Below are 21717 nucleotides of genomic sequence, written 5' to 3'. Positions count from 1 at the left end.
TATACATCTCCTTCAATTTCAGAGGAGGAAAATGCACAGTATGAAGAGAGTTCATGCTCCAAACCAATATTTTAACCTTCCAAAAACATAACATGAGTGTTGAAGCAAGAAAATCACCACAACAGGTCCAACCAGAAGGAATTTCTATGCTTGCAAAATTTTATATCATCAGGCGGCATGCCAAAGTGCGTGTTTTGAATTGAAGAGTAAATGCATTGGACTATTTCAAGGATTAGAGAAAATTTCTAACACAACCCATGATTACAGAAGGACTGAAGATATCTAGTTTGAATTCACATGTCAAGTTTCAGTCTTGTGACTTCTCAACTTCCCAAGCCAAAATATTAATTCAAATTTTAAGAATAAAGTCATTTGAAGTACGCACGAGGAACCAGTTGACGCTACATTATGAATTCAACAAATAGGTTTGGCTCCATTGTGAAGGGCTCCATTAAAATACACTGAACCAACAGCTACACCAACAGTTCCTTCATTGTGTTGGTTTTGCAGAGCTTTCTTCATTGCGAAGTCTAGACCTGAGTTCGTGGCATTGAGTTCGTGTCCGATGTTACAAGGATAATGGATGGATGTGATAAATAAGGTGAAAACCATTAAATAGGTGGGTATTAGGAAAAGTGAAAAGTTGCTTCAGAAATGGCTATCTCAAATACATAAGCAAGAAGAAAGAAGTCTAGAGCCCCAATTTGCAAATGGACTTCTAGGATTATTTCCCCTACCTCCTCAGTTGGGTTATTGGAGAATGGACCAAACTATTTTAACAATGATTCAAGACACTTCATTACCAAGCCAGTGGAACTTGAACCCCTGAAGAAAATCATCAAGACAAACAATTGGGGTAAGAAGAAGGGGTAGGATTCAATTCAGGTCAGGAAATGTTTACACTGTGGAGTACAGAAAACCCCACAGTGGAGGGCTGGGCCCAAGGGTCCTAAGACACTGTGTAATGCTTGCGGTGTAAGATACAAATCTGGTAGGCAGAATTTTCTGAGTAAAAACTGAAATAAGGTTTAATTATATATATCTCCTTTAATTTCAAAGGAGGCAAATGCACAATATGAAGATAGTTCATGCTCCAAACCAAAATTGAACATTCCAAAAACACAACATGAGCGTTGAAGCAAGAAAAGGACCACAGTAGGTCCAACTAGAAGGAATTTCTATGCTTGCAGAATTATATGATCAGGCGGCATGCCAAAGTGCATGTTTTGAATTGAAGAGTAAATGCATGGGACTGTTTCATGCATTAGAGAGAATTTCTAACACAACCCATGAGGTGGAGATTCCAAGGCAGTGTAACATTAATTGTAGAATAGTTTAGAGTGTACAAGTGTTGCATGTAGTCAAATGATCAACCTAAAGGATTTTGCAATTCAATTGAGAGAATTTCCTAAATAATAAGGGGCTAATTCCTCAAGGAACAACACAAGGAAATAGGAACTCAATCCGAGGAAAAATTTGACCAAGTTTAGGTCAGAGGCCTTTAGTGAGACGAGAGATAGGTTTTTCACTTGTAGGGTGAGCTCAGTTGAGCAAAGAAATTGTAATACATCTCTATTTCATTTTATTAATGCAAGAGGAATTGGGGTTTTTATCAGATCTCTTTCCCTAGATAAAAATACTTATTTCATGTGTATTATTCTTTCTTGCATGTATGATAATTTTGTTCCAAATTGTGAATTAATGTTCACATAGCAGTAGTGTAGATCTGTGTCTTGTGATTTAGATTAAAAATTCATGAGAATTTTTAAGTATACAACCTAATTTATACATGGTACTACAGTTGGATTCACATTAGAGCAAGAAATTAGATGTTATATCTTAGAGGTTCGAATTTGAAGATCAATGTAGCTAGATTTCTTTAGATCTAAGAAGATTTCCTTCAATGGATTAAGGCTAGAGTATGCCTTGGAAGGCACCTCTAATTTTTTTGCATGGAAGGACCGAATGGAGGCAGTATTGGATAACAATGGATTGCTAAAATACATCAAGACAAATGTTGCAAAAACTCAAGCATTTGATGCCCAAAACCCTTCTCAGTGGAAGAAATATGTAGCCAAGGTGAGGATAATCATCTTGGAGGGAGTACGAGATCATATTGTATTGAATTTCCAAGGAAAAGAAACTTCTCTAGAGATGTGGAAAGAACTGACATAATTGTTTGAGAATAGTAGTGACCACAAGAAGCTGAGGCTCAAACATAAACTTTGAAGTATTGAGATGTAGAAGAATGACATAATTCCATAGTATCTGAGCAAGTTTACACAGTGTCGTGATGAACTTGGTGGGGTCAGTGTTAATTCCCCTGAAGAATAATTGGTAACCTTAGCCCTTCTGGGCCTTCCCAAGAGCTAACATAGCTATGAATATTTTGTGAATGGGAGGGAGAAACTACCAATTTGGGAGCACTTATGGTCTAACTTGGTACAGGATGAAATAAGGAGGAATACCAAAGGTGGAATTCATCCAAGGGAGAGGATGAATAAAATTTTTCATTAGATGGAAAGGCAAAGAAGGGAAAAAGGAAGAAATCCTAATCCGAACTAGAATCCAGTCAAGGTGGTAAGAAGAAATATTTGTCAAAAAATAAATTCTTCCAATGTCATGAATTCAGGCACTATGCCACGAAGTGTCCAAACAATAAGGCAAGAAAGAATACCTTAGGAGGAGTAGTAGGTGAAGCTTCAACTTCATAGTTCAAGCTTGAATTTACCCTCATTGCGTACATGATCAACACAGTGATGGGGAGCGTGTGGTACTTGGACTCAGGTGCATCATTCCACATGACGACAATAGAGACTTTTTCCATGACTTGGAGGAGAAATATTTACATATGCACATTGAGATGGGGGATGATGGAAGGTATATATTGACTAGGATTGGTATAGTTACCTTTCAGAGGGAGTCGGGCTCCACCCTCAGGCTCAATGATGCTATGGTCATTCTGGGCCTAAAGAAAAATCTTGTCTTTTTTGTAGTTCTGGAAGACCATGGTTATAATGTGATCTTCAAGAAAGGAAAGGCATTCCTGAGACACATATCTATATGGGTGAAGCATATTGAGGTTCATGTGAAGAACCTATACAAGCTAGGTGTGGAGGATTGTGCTACATTAAGGACAAAGGCAGAGAAGGTGCAGAGCTGCGGTGTCAGTGAACTTTGGCATATAATACTTTTCCATTTGCATCATGGCACATTGAAGACAAATAATGACAGACCTCCCCAAAGGAGTACTTGAGCAACAAGATGTATACAAAGGATGTATGCTGGGGAAGTACACAAAATCCACCTTTGCTGATCAAGATAGTAAAGCACATGCAATCCTTGAAAGGATCCACTCTAATTTATATGGACCTTTCTCGATAGCTTTGTTCTGAAACCAGCTCAAGAAAAGATAGAAAAGATAGATCAACGCCTTAGAATTCAGCCTCTTCGAGGGGGAAACCTCCTTTACATTACATAAATGAGCAATTCTTGGATTATTCAAATTACAAAACCTCCTTTCTATATATAGGAGTCTAAGGAGTCACAATATAATCCAGCCGACCTAACAATAATAATATAAAGCCACAAAAATAACAATAGAGGGATTCTATGGGGCACAGTAATAACAATATGGGGGCAATAGGGGCACAACATTATTAATAAGGGGTATAACTACAATAGTAATGGGGTAATCACTAGTATTATAGGGACCCAACATGCCCCTCTCCTTCAAAAAAGTGTTGTCCTCAACGCTTGAGTAGTTCTGGATACTTTTGCATAAAATTCTTATCCTCCCATGTGGAATCTTCAGCGGACAAGTTCTTCCACTTGATAAGATACTATAAAATTGAACGATTTTGTAGTTGTTGAGTTCTTGTTTCTATGACTGCTTCCGGTTCCAATATAATTTTTCCTTCCTCATCAAGTTTTGGCAATATTGTTTGAATTGGGAGCTTGTCGCCTATAACCTTCTTTAAACATGAAACATGGAAAACTGGGTGCAATCGAGAAGCTGCAGGAAGCTCCAATTTGTATGCCATAGTACCAATCTTTTGCAACACCTTGTACGGACCATAATACTTTGGTGATAATTTATTATCCTTCTTAGCTTGCTTGAGGGACATTTTCTTATATGGTTGTAGCCGTAGGAATACCCAATCACCTACATCAAAACTTCTTTCACTGCGATGTTGATCTGCCTGTTGTTTCATTCTATTCTGTGCCAACATGAGGTTATCCTTTAAGATTTGGAGGACTTGTTGTTGATGTTCGATGTGATGTTCCACTGCCTGAACCTTAGAATTTTCTCTTAAATATGATGTGATGGATGGTGGTTGATACCCATAAAGTGCCATAAATGGGGTCATTTTTGTTGCTGTATGGAAGGAAGTGTTATACCACCATTCAGCCAGAGGAAACCATTTGACCCATTGTGTCTGTTTATCAGATACAAAGCAACGAAGATATCCTTCCAAACATTTGTTTACTATCTCAGTTTTCCCATCAGATTGAGGATGATAAGATGAGCTATGAGCTAACTGAGTACCAAGAAAAGAAAATAATTCTGTCCAAAAATTTCCAGTGAAAATGGGATCTCTATCACTTACAATAATCTTTGGGTTTCCATGTAGCTTTTGAATTGTTTCCATAAATGCAGTAGAAACTGTACTGGCTTTAAATGGATGTGATAATGCACAAAAGTGTGCATACTTGGTAAGTCTGTCAACTACCACCATGATGACACTCTTTCCCTCAGACTTGGGTAAACCTGTGATAAAATCCATTGAAATCTCCTCCCAACGTTGGCTTGGAATGGATAAAGGTTGTAATAGAACCGGTGTCTTAATTGTTTCAACTTTATTTTGTTGGCAAACCAAACATTCAGCCACAAATTTTTGAATATCTGATTTAAGGCCATCCCAAAAAAATTCCTTCTTAACCCTGTGGTAAGTTTTTAAAAATCCTGAGTGCCCTCCTAAGGGAGAAGTGTGCAATTCCATAAGAATCTTTTGTTTTAGCTGGGAAATCTTACAGAGGTATAAGCGATCTTTGTACCATAATGAATCATTTTGCCAGCTAAATGTACCAGACGTACTGGAATCTTGTTGTAACTTTCGAATAAGTGCCCACACTTCTTCGTCATTCTTCCATTCCTCCCTTGCTTCGTTTATCCAATCTGGTTGGATAATAGAAATGGCACACAACAATGCTTCCACATCCTCATCCTTTCTTGAGAGTGCATCTGCCACCACATTTTGCTTCCCTTTTTTGTAGATGATTTCAAAGTCATAACCCAACATCTTTGTGACCCACTTTTGTTGCTCTTCAGAGGATAATCTTTGTTCTAAAAAGTATTTAAGGCTATCATGATCCGTTTTTACCTTGAAGTGTCTTCCCATTAGGTAGGGTCGCCATTTCTTAAGTGCATGGAGTATTGCCAACATTTCCTTCTCATAAATAGCTTTTCTTAAAAACTTTCCCTTGATTGGACGACTTTCAAAAGCAATGGGTCTTTCATCTTGCATTAGAACAGCACCAATTCCATTTCCTGAAGCATCACATTCCACAATAAAGGTTTTTGTGAAGTCCGGTGTAGCTAAGACCGGTGCTTGGCACATTGCCTCTTTAAGATGTTCAAAGGCCTTTGTTGCTTCCGAAGTCCATGAAAATGCATCTTTCTTCAATAATGTTGTTAGAGGTGCTGCTATTCTCCCATAATTCTTAACAAACTTGCGATAATATCCTGTCAAATCGAGAAATCCTCGCAGATGCTTTATGGATGTGGGGATTTTCCATTCCTTAATGGCTTTAATTTTTCTAGGGTCTACCTTAACTCCTTCATGAGATACAATATGACCCAAATATTCCACCTCCTGGACTCCAAAGAAACATTTGGATCTTTTTGCATATAATTGTTTCTCCTTCAATAGTTGTAGCACCTTGTCAACATGTTCAACATGATCCTTCCAAGACTTGCTGTAGATTAGTATATCATCAAAAAATACTAACACAAATTTTCTAAGGAATGGTTTGAAAATTGAATTCATCAAACCTTGAAATGTTGAAGGTGCATTGGTAAGGCCAAAAGGCATGACCAAAAATTCATAATGACCCTCATGAGTTCTAAATGCTGTTTTCGGAATGTCTTCAGTCTTCATTCTGATTTGATGATATCCTGAACGAAGATCCAACTTGGTGAAGTAAATTGATCCATGCAATTCATCCAGTAATTCATCAATGACAGGAATGGGGAACTTATCTTTAATAGTGAGCTTGTTGAGCTCCCTATAATCCGGACACATGCGCCATGATCCATCCTTCTTGTGCACCAATACTACTGGAGCAGAGAAAGAACTTTGACTCGGTTGAATTATACCAGCCTCTAGCATTTCTGCAACCATACGTTCAATTTCACTCTTTTGGACATAGGGATATCTGTACGGCCTGATGTTTGGAGGAACACTTCCTGGAATCAGATGAATAGCATGATCATGATCACGCATAGGTGGGAGACCTTTGGGAGTCTCAAATACCTTGGAATGATTGTCCAAGACTTTTTGGAGATCTGGAGAAATAGATGATTCCAATGTGGAAACATCTAGCGAGCATAATTGTGCAATTACACCTCTTTGCTCCTTTTTTAGAAGCTTTGTCATACTATTAGAGCTGATTATCTTTCCTGGTTTCCCTGCAATACCCCTTAATTCAACTTCCTTTCCTTCCGTAGAAAATTTGATGAAAAGTTTTTGAAAATTAAAAGCTATTGTACCCAAGGATTGTAGCCATTGGACTCCTAGTACAACATCAGCACCTCCCATTGGAATGGAAAGCATTGGGCTAGTCAATACATATTCTCCCATGGATAGCTTGATATTATGGCACTTTCCAGAGAAATTTATTGTTCCTCCATTTGCAATCATCACTTGACACTCTGGTGCTGGATATAGGAAGCAATTCAATTCTTTTGCTACCTTACAATGAATAAAATTGTGGGTGCTTCCTGAATCAATCAACACTATTACCTTTTTCTTCTTGATTTGTCCTTCTATCTTGATGGTTTGAGGAGTGGTAATTCCCGCCAATGCATTACAAGATATGGTCGGATTTATTTTTTCTTCATCTAGGCTTTGTTCCTGGATTATATCCTCTTCTTTTGACCTTTCTTGCTCCTTTTCTTCTTCCTCTTCACAATCTATGTAGAATAATTTCTTCTCAGCACACTTATGACCTTTAGTGTATTTGCTATCACAACTGTAACAAAGCCCTTTTGCTCTTTTTTTTTCCAATTGTTGTGGTGTCAACCTTATAGGTTGTGGAAGACTAGGGGAAACAACACTTCCGTCTTTATAGTTGTGAGTGGTATGCTTCCTGGTTGCCATAATTTTTCTTTCCATTTTTCTTGCTAACCTGAATGCCTTCTCTAATGAATCAGGTTCCCAAAGGCGAACATCATGTTGGATATTATCCTTTAAATACCCTATGAACACATCAATCCTATGCTCCTCTGGAATATCTTTTACCCTTATGTTCAATTTTTGGAACTCCTCAATGTGCTCCATTATTGAACCCTTTTGTTTGAGACTTATCAATTGGCTAAAAAAAGTGTTTCTTTTTGTATCCTCATAATGTGCTATCAATTCTTCCGTAAAAATATCCCAAGTGATAAATGGTTTACGAGAGCAAAGCCATTGATACCATACAAAATGATTTGGTTCCAAATATAAAGTTGCCATACATACCTTTTGTGTGTTTTGCACATTATTGAGATCGAAGAATTGCTCCATCTGTAATATCCATGTGGCAGGATCCTTGCCATCAAACTTCCTCATATCGATTTTTGGAATATGGTGAGTCTTCGATCCAACATTAGCATTTATGGAATCATGATTAACATTTTTTTGTTCTCATCATGAGTTTCCTTTAGTACCCTTTCACCCTTAGGGACCATTTCTTGTAGCAACTTATTCATATTTATCTTCAATTCATCCATGTCTGTCTTCAAATTGATCTTCAAATCACCGTCTTAGCTTCCACGTCAATCATCTTAGCTTCTACGCATTTCTTTAAACAGTCCATCTTAGCTTCTACACCTTTCTTTAAACCATCCATCTTAGCTTCTACATCTTTCTTTAAACCATCCATCTTAGACTCTGTTCCTTTTTGTGAAAGGGACAGTTGTTGCACTTGGTCTTGTAATTTTGATATATCATGTTGCATTTCTTCCTCTTCTTCATGAGTCATGCTAGAGCTTTCAGGTTCCTTAATAGGTGTTTGCATTTTATTTCCTTGGGGAATTAGTTACTGATAATAATTCTCTACTATGCCCTTTGAATTCCTTCAAAATAAATTTTCAAACCAAGCTTAAGCAAAAATTTAAGAAAATCTACACACCTTTTTTCACTTTGTAGGAGCTCGATATTGTCTCTGATGTATCTCTGTACTTTCCAATCATCTAGTTCTGAATTTGTGATCTGTAGTAGCCCTCTGTGTCCTCTTTCCAATGCCACAAGTCTGACCCAAATTGGATTCTCCAAGGAAGAGTTATGTGAAATCTCCCACAGTGACTTGCTTATAGACTAGTTCAGTAGAGCGAAATTGTACGACGTGCCATGAGTCACTGTTTCGACCTTTGGATCTGAAACATGCATACAAGAAACTAAAGTTTGTCCTCTTTCTGTACCTTCTTACGAAATTTCAATCTGTTCCCCAGAGAGAAAGTTATGACAATTTTCCCGAGGTCACCTGTTTTGAATGTAATTCAGGAGTCTGCAAAAATACCAACTTCCTCAGATAATATCTCTGCAAATATCACGTGAAAAGCTCTAAAATTCAGACCCAAGGCTCAGCGTGATTTCTTCTCAAATGGGTTTTTTTGCGACTTCTGAAACGTCACAGAAAAAAATTTATAGCGAAAATTCCACGATGACCTGTTTGGAGCAGCGAAACCCTAGAATCCAAACCTCTGATACCAAATGTTATGAAACTAGCTCAAGAAAAGATAGAAAAGATAGATCAATGCCTTAGAATTCAACCTCTTCGAGGGGCAACCTCCTTTACATTACATAAATGAACAATTCTTGGATGATTCAAATGACAAAACCTCCTTTCTATATATAGGAGTCTAAGGAGTCACAATATAATCCAGCCGACCTAACAATAATAATATAAAGCCACAAAAATAACAATAGAGGGATTCTAATGGCATAGTAATAACAATATGGGGGAAATAGGGGCACAAAAATATTAATAAGGGGTATAACTACAATAGTAATGGGGTAATCACTAGTATTATAGGGACCCAACAAGGCTCCACTGCCAGGCATAAATATTGTCATTTTTTGTTGATGACTTCTCACTGAAGTGTTGGATATTCTTCATGTAGAAGAAGTATGAGACATTCTCCAAGTTCGTAGAATGCAAGGCACTAGTTGAGAAATAAATGGGAAAGAAGGTGAAGGATCTCAGGAGTGATAATGGAGTAGAATACATGTCGAATGAATTTAAAAAAATTTGTGTAAAAGAAGGAATTTCACGAGAGTTGACAACACCACACAACCCACTATAAAATGGGGTGTCTAAGAGGAAGAATCGTAGCATTGTTGGAGTAACGAGGGAGATGTTGCATTATCAAGGCCTATCTATGCATTTGTGGGCGAAGGTATGAAACACAACAATCTATTTTCATAACCAGAGTCTTCATCGGATTGTTGGCATGATTGCACTAGAGGAGGCTTTCTTGGGGAGGAATTCAGATGTGTCACACTTCAGTATTTTTAGAGCCTATTTTTACTACCATGTCTCCAAAGAATTAAGGAAGAAGTTATAGCCAACAACATAATTGGGGGTATTTGTGGGTTACACATAAAATCCCCACAACTACCATGTGTACTTGTCATTCCTCAGAATGAAAATTGTGTGAAGGGATGTGAAATTTGATGAAGATAAAGATGCTCTCTTGAGAGGGAGCTTTAGATCCCACTAGAAGAGGAGCATTTAGCTCCAAGGGAGGAACCTCAAGAAGTTGTGAAGAAGCCACAAGTTGAGGAGAAGGGAGTGGAGATAACCACTCAAACAGAACGGAAGTAAGAAAAGGACCAGGGAAGCTAAGATACTTGTGTAAGATGTGAGGGAGAATGTGGGTGCTCCTTCAAATTATCACAGGAAGATAAGGTCACCTGTTCAGTACACTGGTTACATGCCTCTAGTGGATGATCTTGTAGAGACTTAGCAATCCTCTTTTGAGGAAGAAATAGAGAAAATTATATGAGTTGATGCAATAATGGAGGAATACAAATCCATTGTAAATAACAATGTTTAGGGAGTGGTACCAAAACCATCATATAAATCAGTTGTGGGTTCAAGATGGATCTTCAAGGTAAAGCATGCAGCAGATGAAAGCATATAAAATTAAAAGGTCAAATTTATGGCCAAGGGATACTCTTAAGTTGAGGGGATTGACTATAAGGAGACATTTTATCCTATAGCAAGGTACTCATCCATTAGATCTATTCTTACTCTAACTGCACAGATGGGATGGAAGATCCACCAGATGGATGTGAAAATAACATTCCTCAATGGAGTTATTGAGGAGGAGGTGTACATCGAGCAACCAAAAGGCTTAGAGAATTTTGATCGAGAGTCTCATGTGTGCAGACTCAAGAGAGCATTGTACATTCTTAAAAAAGCACCTCGTGTTTGGTTCACCAGGATGGATATCTATCTTAGTAGGTTGGGCTTCACCAAAACTAAAGAGGATGCAAACCTATACCATATTTGGGTAGAAGGTAAATTGTTCTTATATGTTGATGACTTGATTTTAACTATAATTCCACGACGTGATATCTTTATTCTAAGTTAGTCATATTTTGGAGATGAGTAACTAGGTTAGTAAGGATTTTAATTAAAATTAAGTCAATTATGTTTATATTGTTATTAGTTATTTTTTATTTTTAACAAGATGCGAAGATATTTATTTATTTTTATATAAAATTGATTTGAATTAGGTTTTTAAAAGTTTGTAATTACCCCTTTTTTTTATAATAAAAATTAGATGTGTGGAAAGGGCAAGTGTGTAAGGGGTCTTGGGGTGAATGTTTTGAAGGGGAATGAGGGAGGGATTGATAGGGAAATAGGGAGGGAAGAGAATGCGAGTATGAAGGAGATATGACTATATTGATATATATAGAGAGAAAGGGGTGAGAGATGTGGGATAGGGAGTTAGGAGAGGGGGAGCGAGAGAGAGGGAGGGAGAGAGGGGGGAGCAAAGGAGGGGGAGAGGGGGGAGGGCAGGAGATAGAGAGAGAGAGGAGAGAAGGAGAGAGAGGGGGAAGGGTGGGAGAGAGAGAGAGGGGGGAAAGGGAGGAAGAAGAGGTAGACAAAGAGGGGGGAAGGGGATGAAGGAGAGAGAGAGAGTGAGGAGATAAGGAGAGAGAGAGGGGGAAAGGGAGGAAGGAGAGGGGGAGGGAGACAGAGAGAGGGAGGGAGAGAGGGACAAGGGAAGGAGGGGAAGGGAGGGGGGAGGCAAGAAGGGAAGGAGAGAAAGAGATAGGTGGGGGAGGAAGGGAGGGAGAGAGAGGTGGGGGAGGAAGCGAGGGAGAGAGAGGGGGGAGGTGGGGGAAGGAAGGGAGAGAGGGGGGGAAGGGTAGAAGGAGAGGTAGAGAGATAGAGAGATGGGGGGGGGAGAGGTAGAGAGAGAGGGGGGGAAGGGTAGAAGGAGAGGTAGAGAGATAGAGAGAGGGGGGGGGAGGTAGAGAGAGAGAGAGGGATGGGGGAGAGAGAGAGGGGGTGGGGGATAGGCGAGGAGATAGAGAGAGGGGGGAGATAGAGAGAGTGGGGGAGGGAGGGGGGAGATAGAGAGAGGGGGGAAGGGAGGGGAGAGAGAGAGAGAGGGGGGAAGGGAGGAAGGAGAGGTAGAGAGAGAGGGCGGAAGGGGAGGAAGGAGAGAGAGAGAGTGAGGAGAGAAGGAGAGAGGGACGTGGAAATGGAGGAAGGAGAGGGGGAGAGAGAGAGAGGGAGGGAAAGAGGGAGAGAGAGAGAGAGGGGGAGAGAAGAGAGAGAGAGAGGGGAAGGGAGGAAGGAGAGAGAGAGAGAGAGAGAGGGAGAGAGGGATGGGCAGAGGAGAGAGAGTGAGGGGGAGAGAGAGAGGGGGGGAAGGGAGGAAGGAGAGAGAGAGAGAGGGAGGGAGAGAGGTATGGGCGGGAGTAGAGGGAGGGGGACAGGGATGGGCAAAACTAGAGAGAGGAGGGGCGGAGAGAGAGAGAAAGGGAGTGAGTGGGGGGGTGGGAGAAGGGAGGAAGGATAGAGGGAGAGAGAGGGATGGAGGGTGGGATATTGAGTAAGAGGGAGAGTGAGTGAGGGAGGGGGGGAGAGAGAGCGCGAGGGAGAAAGGGAGGGAGGAAGAAAAAGGGAGGAGTGTAACAACATTGGTTAAAAATCCATGTAATAAAATTTAATAAAGGCAAAATAATAACCATGGATGATGAGACACTTATTCCAAGCTGTAGGTTGGGAAAAATCCTATTGTTGGGGATCACTTGTGATTTTTTATGACTAAGGAAATTGGCAAAGGAAATGGCTTTGGAAAGACAAAATGACATTTTTGGTACATCTATTTATGAAAATAATGGAAATTTGGGGAAAAAGGAGGTGAAAGGTCACATGTTGCATGTGAGGAAGAAAATGAAGGAAACTAATGGAAAATGAAGAAACTAGAGGCCTCATTCATAAAAAGGCTTAAGAGGATCAGTTGGTAAGATTTTTTCAGTTCAGTGTTGGAGCTCTCTCTCATTATTCTCTTTATCATACTCTTGGAGAATTAGAGTTTTCTTGGAGCACTATTGGAGGGTGTGGCATACTTGGATTCTTATAGAAAGAAGGCAAAAGAAGAGCAGGAAATCATAAGAGGGAATCAGAATAAGCAACTACATTATATTTGCTTGCAAGTACTGATTTGCATGTATGTTTTCTTCACTAGTTTTGGCATGCATGGTACATGCATGTAGTTTCTTGGTCATGATCTGTCACTGGCATGGAGGATTTCCTGGATTGACAGTGGATTTCCTAGCCTTTCCATTTCTTGGATAGCCATGGAGTTTGTGGGTTTATTTCCTTGTTTTGTTTTGGTTGGTTCTCATGTTTTGTTAGCTTGGGTTGAGTTACTAGTTCCTGGAGCCTTGGTTGCACAAACGATCTGGAGACTTGTAGAAACTTGGGTTGAGTTACTAATCATGTAGCCTTGGTTGGACAAATGATTTGGAGCCCTTGGTGGGTTGAGTTACTAGTATTGGAGCCTTGGTTGGAAAAACACTCTGGAGCCTGATGATAGCTCTGGGTTGAGTTACTAATCTTGGAGCCTTGGTTGGAACAAATGCTCTAGAGCCCTGGATGGTTTGGATGGAGGTCGATCTAATGATGGTTTTGCGATGTCCAGTCATGAGGTCGAATCAATGTTTGATGGGTTGAGGTGGATGGCCTTTGGAGGCCCTGGATGTGTCTTGATTGATGTGTTTTATGAGATCGCATATTCATGCTTGGAATATGGCATGAGGGTGAATGAATGAAGAGAGATTTGGCTCAACCATTCTATGGTCGGGTGGAACGTGGAAGTCTCATCCCGGGTTTAGATTTTGCATCATTAATGAAAGGTTATTTCTCCTTGTGTCACTATGAGAATTTTGATGGATTATATGTGGTCTATATGGTTGTAGTTTCGTTGGTATTTATGTTTCTGTTATGTTGGTTATGTATGTGTTTTATGACAAAAACTATGTATGACTCTCATCATGTTTTTACTTGTAATTGAATGATCAATGTATCTATGACCTAATAGATGAAATGGCAGTTTATGTGTTGAGGCATCAATGTTGCTTAGTGATTTTCATCTAAGTATGAGACCCGTATACTCAGATGTGTTATTGACACCTGTAGTTTACATATTCGTGATATGTTTGACGAAATTCTTGTCATGGTGTTGGGCATGGAATCCTCCCATAGCAGGTTGTGGGGCTCAAAGCCAAAATTTTGGTCAAAGATGGTGTAGAACTCCACAAATTGCGGGCACGGAGTGCGAAGTGTACAATTGAGTCATAGGGTTGTCTACCCTAAGAATTGTATTGTAAATTAGTGTAAAGTCAGCCTACCCATGGTCCATGGACCATGGGATTGTATAAATAGAGTGAGGCTCTAAGTTGTAAATTTAGTTGATGATAGGAAAAATAGTGAAGGAATAGGTTGAGCTTAGAGCAGAAGTCTAAGTGTCTTGGGTTGTAGTAGTAGGAAGAGGCTTTGCAATTGAGTGCGCAGAGGCCTAGTAGAGTCTGCAGCTGAGTGCGCGGACCCCTGCAGTTGAGTGCACAGGGCGGTGTCGAGGTTGTAAACAAGATTGGAAATTAATAAAAAAGAAGTTGATTCATATTCCTCTATATTTGCAGTGCATTATCTTCTTTATTGATTTATTCGTTTATGTATTGCGCGTAATGTTATGGTTGATGAATATGCTGTAATAACAATAAATCTGGCACACATAAGCTGATTAATCGGTTAATAAGAAAGAAGCTTGGGTATTATATGAGTCACGCCCCAAGCAGGGCTGTGCAGAAGCCGCACAACAGGTCACAAAGGGATCGCAAGTGCACGTAGTGATTGGTTAGACCACAGACCTCCAAAAGCCCATCAAACATCGTAAGGGTGTGGAAACCTAGTTCTAGCACCCTCCCATACTACTTCGGGTGAGACCTCAGTCTACGCTTTGCAGACTGTTGTCGAAAGGGCCAGTAGTACCGAGATTTGCTTGGCTAAATCGCCTCTGAACCTGGGTTAAGCCCCACTAAGCGAACAAATGGTTCCGTTGCAGGGACTGGGATCTACATAAAGGATGTCTGATATCGTGCCACTGGAACCCTACAAAGAAAGAAATTCAAGAGTGGTTGGACAAGAAGATTCACGAGTTCGCTATGCAGGAAAACAGAAACCCACGAGTATCTAAGGAGCAGTGGCTGGATCGCTACTTGTACACTAAAATCCACAAAATTTTCTTCGCATCTTTTCCATCTGAGTTGTATGAGTGGATTGTAAGATTAGCAGATAGCTAGGGAAGGTGTAGACTCGACGAACCAATAGCGTGGACTCTGGAACTAGTGCACAGACTAAAAGCCTCAAAAGATAAGATAGCGCGAGCTGTGGACCACTAGCTCGACCAGATAATAGGAGGATTTATCACTAAGTTCACGGTAGACACGATTGTCAGCTACAGCGAGGCAAAGTGACGTTTTCTCAAGGGACCGCGAGGTAGGTACATTAAATCTTTCAACACTTGGATTAAGATGTTATTGTGTGAAAACTGGGTTATGTGAATAAATTAATGTTTGGGACTATGCAGAATAGAAAGATCTATAGAAGCGGAAGGAGTGAAGAATTATAAAATAGTCCCTTAATTTCACCCTTGCGGGAAAGCGAGGAAGAGCTCACGAAGGTTTCTCCGGGAAGTGTGGTCAGTTTGATAAGGCAGCGAATTCTGCGTTTACCACCCCCACCCACACCACCACTCATTTCACCCCCTTCACCTCCATCTCCACCCACTCCACCTCCGCCACCTTCGTAGTTCAGCATGGCAAGTGCGATCAAACTACAGGTGTTTAGAGGAGTAGGAAATTAAGACCCGAACCAATTCTGGTTTGTGGTAAGAGCAGTATGGGAAGCACAGGGCATCATGGATGACAATATTAAAAGGGCTACACTGGTGAGCGCACTATAGGATTGCGCATTAATGTGGTATATCAAGCATTCTAATGACCACCCGAATGCATGAATCGGAGAGATCCAGACTGTGTTGAACAGGGAGTTTAGCAGGCCAAAGTCAAAGACGTAATCAATCATAGGGTTTAAAGAAATTGTGATGCTCCCAGGCGAGACCCCCTAGGATTTGGACCAAAGGCTAAAAAGCACGATCCGCGAAGCCAACATGACGTTAACAGATGCACATCATCGCGCATGGTTTGTGGCCTCACTTACGCCACACTTAAGGACAGTGCTGTCAAAACGAAAGCTTTCCACCCAAGCCGAAGTGTTGGAGATGGCTATGAGGTTGCATGAGACCCCTATACAAGACACTGGATTTGGATTCCAACAGATCCACGCGTAGCTACAAAATCCGTGTCTAGAAATGCAAAATTTGAAACAGGATAGGGCACCTCGGCCAGAGGCGCGCGAGGAAGTATGGTGCATAAAATGCAAAAGCCAGGGCCACGACAAAGATCACTGTCCAGTGTTCGCAAAACTACTTAGCGGGAGGAGGGCCAATGCCATTAAGACCGGAGGCACAAGCGGGACCGAGCGCGACATCTACATTATGGTGCACGATCTGCTAGATTGGAGGAAAACATACCACGGATAATTGTCATCTGTTGCAGAAGTATACGTAGATGTCCCACTAGTTCTTTTGTAATTTTTATAAGTCGGTAGGACATGACGAATGCACCTACTGAAGCTATGAACTAATGATGGATCGGAATCCTGCCTACAGGGTGCAAGCCAAAATGCGAGCCCTTGACCCAAATGTAGGGATGGTGCGTGCGGGGTTTCAGGGGCACGGTCGGGGTCGAGGAGGAATGAGACCAGGAAGGGGTCGCAGACAAATAATCTGTTACAATTACGGAGGACCAGGGCATTATGCCTATGATTGTACGAACCCAACTAGGATATCATGTTGGTATTGTAATCAGTTTGATCATGAGGCAGAAGATTGTCCTTCACTGATAGCGAAGATGCGCGAAAATGGGGTACTCCAACCCCTCTCACTTAGAACTTACAAATGATGAGGTCTGAACTGCGTGAAGAAGACCCAAATGTAAACATGATACTTAGGAGTGGTATGATAACAGGATATGATAAAGGAAAGTAGCCAAAAGAAAGCGTGTGGGTTCGTAAGGCTCCTATAAAGGAACCCGAGTTTTATTTAGAATGTGTGAAGGAGACATTCATGGAAGCTAAGAAGAGCTTCATAGAGGCCTCCACTTTAGGTAGTAAGGATCAACTAGAACCAGAGATGGATCCTTCAACGCTCACTACCTTTCTAGAGACATGCATGAAACTGTTGTGTGACAACAGGGCAGTCAAAGGGCTACAGGAACTTATCACTAGGTGTGCGGGGTCAAGAGAACCATGCATGGTCCGAAAGATGGGAAAGCATGCATTACACACAAGAAGGGAGATGAGGTTGACTGCACAAATAAGCGAGTACGAAATGGATCAGGTAATCCTGGACCTAGGTTCCGACGCGATTGTACTACCAAAGCAAACATGGGAATGCATGGGCCGACCCGCGTTACAGTGGTCCCCTATTCAGTTATGAATGGCAAACCAACAGAAGATTTTGCCTATGGGAAGATTGCGAGCGGTGACAGTTGATATTGAAGGCGTGAGTGTGCAGGTGGATTTTGAAGTGATAGAGATTGTCGATGACATCAATCCCTATCTTGCGCTACTAGGGATAGACTGGGCTACCGATATGAACGAAGTCATAAATCTGAAGAAGCACAAAATGATCTTTGAGAAAAAGTCACTACACTGAACCGGTGTGCGATGACAATAGTGATGACGATCTCTATTGTATCTACAAGATAACTGCACAAGGAGAATATTGGGTGAATCCAACTGCAGATGGGAGGATTTCGTGGGAGTGCGAAAGCTCCTGCACTTCAAATTTAGACAAGGAGATAGAGCGATGGAAAAATCGACTACACGAAATAACAATGTTGAACTGCAACATGATGATCAGGTCATTATGTTGCGTAACAATATAGGTAAGGGCGCTGCTGACATATGATGGATTGTCAGAGGTGGATGAATTTCTAAGAAAGTTTGAAAGTACAGTACTAGAGCTACAGTAGTTCGACGTGCTGAAGTGGGCATAGCGCGCAACACCCACATGATGGTGGGGTACGCATCAAGGAACTTTTGAAGACTGGCGTGGATGAAGAAGGATGATGTGCCTATGTTCTGGAAAACCCCAGCTTCGAATGAAAGTAAATCACATGGGGCAGAATGACTTGCGTGCCCACCTTTCCCAATGGGTACAGACATATGCTATACAAACGCATCCCAAAATCAACTTAGAGCATCGAAACAAACCACAACGGTAGGAAAGGCGACGCATGTTACCAATTCTCCACGATGAAGCTTTCCATAGGGTGCACGAAGTACTGAACAAGGTTTACCAGGCGAGATGAACTGACTGGAACTTGCGCGTGCTTGCAGTTCGGTGGGCCTATAGGACCATATGCAAAAGCCCAAGCGTATAAGTGATTCCAAAAATACGAAACAGAGTAGAACTTGATGTTTCTGCAGGGAGCACCAAAAGGGATCTACAAATAATAGCCCCCACTGTGATGATAGCGTGTGACGACCAGGACGAAGAAATCACACAGCTATGCGAGGATGACCATATAAGGATTCAGGAGGCCATTCAATGAGGGAACCTTAGACTTCACGAACTCAAAGAAGATCGAGTATGATTGAGGAAGAAAAGTATGATGATGGACGTTGAGATCAAAAGACTAGAGAAAGGGGTCATGCAAGCATGTCTCGTTCATAAACCAAGGATGATAAGGCGAGATACGGATGATCATACCACTGTGTTAGATGATTGTTGCCAAGAATTCATGACTCTGCTACCATGGTTGAGACCGCACCTTACCAAACGCAGTAACAAGGGGAGCGCACCACATGGGGTAGAACGTGCTGCACTGGCCGTCGCAAGGGCAATTGAGGAGTGTCCATGGACTAGAATGGAAGGTGAATTGGAGTCTCGCACCGATGGTGTGACCACCTGACTAGCCGTAGGGAGTAAAGTCTCAGCGCTCCAGAAAGTTGAAAGAGAGCACGGGACTCTAAATGAGTCTATTTGGGAACTGCGCAATGAGGAAGGTGCGTGCAGAATCAGCATGGTACAAGGTCTACGCTCTCACGCGGGGGGCTGCGCTGCCATGCGAGTTAACTGGGAAGTAACCATTGATGTCAATGTTCATGACGAGATGTCCACTTTAAGACAAAATGGAGCAAGAAGCGGGCAATTAAGACACGAATTAAGGGCTAGATTTGGGAGGATTTTCCTCCAAAGATGCATTATTGACTTAAAAATGGGGGGAGCAGTCGAATTCAAATTCAAAAGATGCTATAAAACTTCAAGGACTAGCTATGAGACAACACTTGTTCTATTGAGATTAGAGGGTTACTACCAAAACACAAATTGTTGAGCGCCAAGAGGGATTTGAGCTCCCAAGTTCGCAAACAACCACAGACAATTCAAACAAGATGACAACTACCAGGAGAGGTGTGGGATTTGTAGAGAGTATCACCGGGGAAGATGTGCAAAGCCCTACAATGTAGGTGGGGGATGCACTGGAAATTCTGAAATCACCTCGAACGCCGAGGCCCAAAACAGATACACAGGTAGCGGGACCAGTATGCATGTCCCCGTGAAATCCGCAGTTTGGTAAACTTTCTATGGAAGACAAGGGCAAGGCTATTAAAATTGAGACAGATTATGATGGGGAGGACCTCCAAGCTTTCGTAGAGGAGATAGAGGCGGATGAAGAAATGGAGGAAGACATCCAACCGGTGCACGCTGCAGCAAAACTACCCGAGTATGTCCCTCCGTTGAAAGGGAGAGTAAAAGTACCCAAGGATTTGGATGCCGCTAAGAGCACACTCCAAACCTCGCTCCTCCCAGATGGAATTTTGTTTGAAGGCTCGATCCTGGGCCACATGCCCATGATGAAATTTGAAGATTGGGACCTTGCGGACAACGAAAAGTTCCCACATTTGGAGACTAGCAACCTCATGAAACAGAGCAAGGAGGGGTCAGTTACAACACTAGAGCCATGGAAATGGCTGTGTGGTGTGGAGAAGGCCAGGCTACTCCACCTACTATGGATTCCACACTTTCACCGTGCCCCGATCACGATATTTGTCATCAGGCAACTACTTTTACTGGTGCACGATGGGTACTTGTGGCTGGAGGAGCCTATTCCCATCGTGGGAGAGCTTATTCATAGGATTTCTCAGGTGCCCTGTAAGGGAAACGACCCCACAGAAATAGCTGGCAAAAGTGGAGATTTGGCATTCGCAGAGGCCATGAAGAAGAAATACAAATTGGAAAAAAAGTAGAGAGGCTACGTAATCAGTAGCATTCAAGACAAAGGGGTGAACATAGCCACCCAACTGCTGGCTGGGAAGGTGATGAGAAAATGTCATGGCAACGAGGTACCAACGCTGGTTGTCGTGCTAGTAGAACAATGTTTAGATGGGGTCCAATTCAATTGGGCTGAATTCCTCTATGAAGAATTTCTAACCAAATGCAAAGAGGCTTAATAGTAGGGCAAGACCTTCCACTACACGTGGTTGGTCTTGTCTATCTTATTAGTGATCAGGGAACTGCCTGAGGATAGTCAGTTCCCTCCTATTGAACAGGACTTGCCAGAGGCAGCAAAATACGCACCGCTTTGGGCTATGAAGGATGTGCAGTGCAGATACTCAAGGAACAGAGAATCAACATTGAGCAGCTTAGTCTCCAGCGCAATGAAGTGCTTGCAAAGAATTAGCAGCTGGAGCAAATTGTAGAGGAAGCATGTCACCGCGTTCCAGAGCTAGAAATCACGACAGACCTACCAGTTGGAGTGCGAATCCACAAATTAGCCAGTGGAATCTGTTGGGTTGTGTTATATTCTTTCCATGACTAGCCCACGTAGTTAATCGGGGGGTTAGAGTGGGGGCAGAGCCCCCCTTCGTTGCGTCGATTGTGTAGAGGGGGAGGTCACAGGGGGTTTGAGGTGTATCGACACCACTTTATGGGGTCTAGGGTAGCACCACGGAAAATTTTGGTTTTGGACCCTATGTTAAGTTGGGCTGACCCACCTATAGTTTTGTGCATGATTTTCGCACATGTTTTTTTGGACGCGATGGTTTTCGGTCCATGGTATTGGACACGATGGTTAGGTATTGGATGATTTGGCATGTATAAATATGTATTATAACATTGAAAGGAAAATAATGAAAAATCAAGATGGTAGTCTCGGTTTTGGGATCCAGGGGAAAATCTCTGTGTATATGTGTTTTATGTGTTATGCTCTCGCATTGTTTATTTTCTGTGTTTTAGAATTCATATGCAGGTAATTTATGTATGGGGTTAAAACCTACATTTGGTATTAGAGCAGTTTTGGCTTCAAGGGAACGTCTTTATTGCTGAGGGGTTTCGCTCGGGCCTATGGTAGACCTTGTTCAGTGGGAGATCCATGAGATCGATTTTGATGATGAAAGAAGATGGCGAGCAGTGGAAAGATAGAGATCGAGAAATTTAATGGTCAGAGTTTTGAGTTGTGGAAACTAAAGATGGAGGATCTGTTGGTGGATAAAGATTAGTGGATCGCGGTAGATCTGGGTACTAAACCAACCGGAGTGTCCAATGAAGAATGGAAGAAGTTGGATCGGAAGGCAAAGAGCACAATATGATTGTGTGTATCAGATTCAGTATTGCTGAATGAATCAGGGGAAGCTACGACGAAGGCTTTATGGGACAAGTTAGGGACTTTGCACCAATCTAAGTCTCTGGTGAATAAAGCTGTATAACCTGAGGATGAAAGATGGAGACTCGATGACAGAGCATCTGAACACATTTAATACAGTGGTAAGTCAGTTAGCGTCTGTTGATATTAAAATTTC

General features: G+C 41.7%; 1 pseudogene; it reads left to right on the top strand.

Moving 5' to 3' along the window:
• LOC149143731 (uncharacterized) overlaps positions 1–21717 on the top strand; it is a 56119-nt pseudogene that overhangs the window by 14472 nt on the left and 19930 nt on the right.

Source organism: Pinus tabuliformis, chromosome X (assembly GCF_031772625.1).
Source record: "Pinus tabuliformis cultivar Carrire ecotype Pingquan chromosome X, CPIR1, whole genome shotgun sequence".
NCBI classification, from domain to species: domain Eukaryota; kingdom Viridiplantae; phylum Streptophyta; class Pinopsida; order Pinales; family Pinaceae; genus Pinus; species Pinus tabuliformis.
Note: the sequence above shows the minus strand (reverse complement) of the source record. Positions and strands in the feature narration are given on the sequence as shown.